Consider the following 3,468-nt stretch of genomic DNA (forward strand, 5'->3'; position numbering starts at 1 on the left):
TCTCTCTCTCTCAGAAATAAATTAAAAACATTAAAACAAATGTTAGCCACTTTGACCAGTGTGAGGTGGTATCTCATTGTGGTTTTGACTTCCCTTCTTTATTTTATTTTTTAAAGATATTATTTTACTTTATTAAAAATTTTTTTTTGAAAGAGAGAGGGCGCAATGAATGAGGGACAGAGAGAGAGAGAGAATCCCACAAGGGGCAGAGAGAGAAAGAGAGAGAGAGAGGGAGAAGGAGAGAGAAGCAGGGCTCACCTGAAGTGGGGCTCAAGCTTATCGGTTTCAGAACTCGAACTCACAAACTGTGAGATCATGACCTGAGTCAAGTCAGATGCTTAACTGACTGAGGCACCCAGCTGCCCTAAAATTTTTATTTTTAAGTAATCTCTACACAGATGTGGGGCTCGAAGTCACAACTCTGAGATCAAGAGTCTCACACTCCACCAACTGAAACAGCCAGGTGCCCCCATTCTTTCTTCTTTAGAAAGAGCACCCTTGCCTATAGCCAGGCACAAGGCCATTTAAATAGACTCCATTTCTCAGACTCCCTTGTGGCTGGGATGGGCCAAATGATTAAATCGGGACTGACTGGATGCAGGCAGGTGTTGGGTTCTAATGTGTGTTTGGGTTGGGGCTTCCTTTGCCCCTTCCTGTTTCCTGCTGACTAGAATGCACACGTGATGGCTGATGCTCAAGCAGCCATTTTGGACCATGAGGAGGAAGCTAATACTGGGGCTAGGTGGAGCAAAAAGAAAAAAGGCACCTGGTCCCTAACACTGCTATGCACACACCTGCCAACCTTTGGGCTTTTCTTAGGGGAAACAGAAAAAAAATGTGATCTAATTCAAGTCACTTATTTGTTTTTTCTCAGAGTTCAACCAAATCCCATAACAATCACATAGCCCCTGCTGCCCTCCGGGGTCTCAGCTTGCGGCCTTTCCTTTTTGCCCACTCTGCTCTTGCCATAGTGCCAGTTTTGAGGTTTTTCCTCTGCCTTGGCACAGGGCCTTTGCACATGTTCTCTCTGCCCCGAGCACCCCTCTTTCCCTGGCCATCTCCACTCACCCTTCGAGCCTTAGCTGGGGTTTTACTTACTCAAGGGAAGCCTTTCCTGATGGCAGGGGCATACTTAGAGTATGTGATATGGAGAGTAGATTAAAAAAAAAAAAGTCCCTCTTCTATGCGTGATTTTCAATAATAATCACGACATGAATAGTAACAGTGACCAATGAAAAATGCAGCACAAAATTTCTTTTATGGAATTTCATATACATAATCATCATGGTAAAAAATAAAGTAAAACAAATATTATAGTGCAATAAAATGTTTTAAGTAATGGATTCATACTTTTTAATTACATTCATGTATTTTTTTAAAAATATTTTTTATTTATTTCTAGGAGAGAGAGAGACAGTGTGAGCAGGGGAGGGTCAGAGAGAGAGGGAGTCACAGACTCTGAAATAGGCTCCAGGCTCTGAGCTGGCAGTCAGCACAGAGCCCGACGCGGGGCTCGAACCCACGAACCGCGAGATCACGACCTAAGCGAAAGTCGGACGCTTAACCGACTAAGCCACCCAGGCGCCCCTACATTCATGTATTTTTTGAGAAAAGGGAACAATGTCTGTTTGCATCTACTGTGGGAATGGATAATAACATTGCGTTTTCTGTTTTCCAGCCTTCCACAGATATGTCAGACTCTGTCAAAACTGATCTTTGCGGGACGCCTGGGTGGCTCAATCGGCTAAGCGGCCGACTTCGGCTTGATGGGTCATGATCTCGCGGTACAGGAGTTGGAGCCCCACACGGGCTCACTGCTGTCAGGGGATCGTCTATCCCCTTCTCCTCCCTGCCCCTACCCTGCTTGTGCTCTCTCTCAAAAATAAATAAAAAACATTTTAAAAACCCTGATCTTTGCATACTTTTAAAAATGTTTACTTATTTTTTTTTAATGTTTTATTTATTTCTAGGAGAAAGAGATAGCGTGAGCAGGGGAGGGTCAGAGAGAGAGGGAGTCACAGACTGAAACAGGCTGTAGGCTCTGAGCTGGCAGTCAGCACAGAGCCCGACACGGGGCTGGAACCCACGAACCGCGAGATCATGACCCAAGCGAAAGTCAGACGCTTAACCGACTAAGCCACCCAGGCGCCCCAAATGTTTACTTATTTTTGAAAGAGAGACAGAGGAGGGGCAGAGAGAGAGAGAGAGAGACAGGATCTGAAGCAGGCTTGTGCTGACAGCCCAGAGCCTGATGTGGGGCTTGAACTCACAAACTGTGAGATCATGCCCTGAACCAAAGTCAGACACTAAGCTGACTGAGCCACCCGTGCGCCCCTCATCTTTGCATATTTTTATGTTCAAAAAGTAGCTTAGATTTATCAGATGTGTCAATTTATCTTTGATCACAATTAACCAAAGACTATTTTTCATTAATTTTTATTTGGAAATGTTCTTTCTCACCCGAAGCAATAGATACACAAATAATTAGGGAAAGCCTTAAACATAAGGATACGTTTGGTGGAAATCGGGAAAAAGTCCATTTCACAAGAAATTCCAGAAATTGCGGTACTGTCCACATCTAGCTCTCCAGGATCGATTCTAGCAGCTTTCAGATATCTTCCCAGTTGAATTTTTTTAAAAATAGGAACTCCAAATGGTCCCATAGGACTATGCTACCAGTGTTTATTCCAAACCGGCTGTTTAAATGAAGGACAGTGCAATAGGGATTCAAGGCACAACATTCCTCTGAAGTGAGCGTGAACAATTCTGCATCCACATGACCGCGGGTAGCTGGTCCCGGGAGTGGCTCACTGACTGGGAATCCTCCCAATTAATTTCCAAGCAGAATACAATGTTTTCTAAGGGATAAGTAATGAAAATGTACTAATTTGAAACTTACATGTATATTACTAAAAATTAACAGTAATGGAAACAATTGTTGAGGTCGAGAAGTAACAAAAGAATCGGGGGGGGGGACACTGTTCAGAATTGCTGGTATGCAGTGATAATAAAAAGCAGACGGACTTTTAGTGGGTTCTTATTGTTTTAAAATTTGGTACTCACGACACCCCCTCTCGCTGCCTGCATCTGGGCGGATGCTCCCCACCCCCCTCGGGTGCCCACCTCGGTACTGACTCCTTCCATGTGCCTTGAAGAGGCACTTACCTTAATTACATGTGCATCTGTGTCATGACTTTGTCATCTGTTCCTCACTAGCGTGTCTGCTCCATGCGGGCAGTCACCGTTCTGCTCACCGAGTCCCTGGTCCCTGCAGAGTACTTGGCACCCACCAGGACCTCAGTACACAGCTGTCGAACAAATGTAGGTGAAGAACCTGGTGCAGAGTATATGCTCAACGAAGGGTAGCTACATTCATTGTTTTTTGCAGCATCTTTATAGCCTGAAACACAATCAATGTTTGAATGCCAGCACGGTTTACATCAGGAAAATGCCGCCTGAATTTTGAAG

The sequence above is a fragment of the Crocuta crocuta genome, unplaced genomic scaffold (genome assembly GCF_008692635.1).
Source record: "Crocuta crocuta isolate KB4526 unplaced genomic scaffold, BGI_CrCroc_1.0 scaffold132, whole genome shotgun sequence".
In the NCBI taxonomy this organism is placed as follows: domain Eukaryota; kingdom Metazoa; phylum Chordata; class Mammalia; order Carnivora; family Hyaenidae; genus Crocuta; species Crocuta crocuta.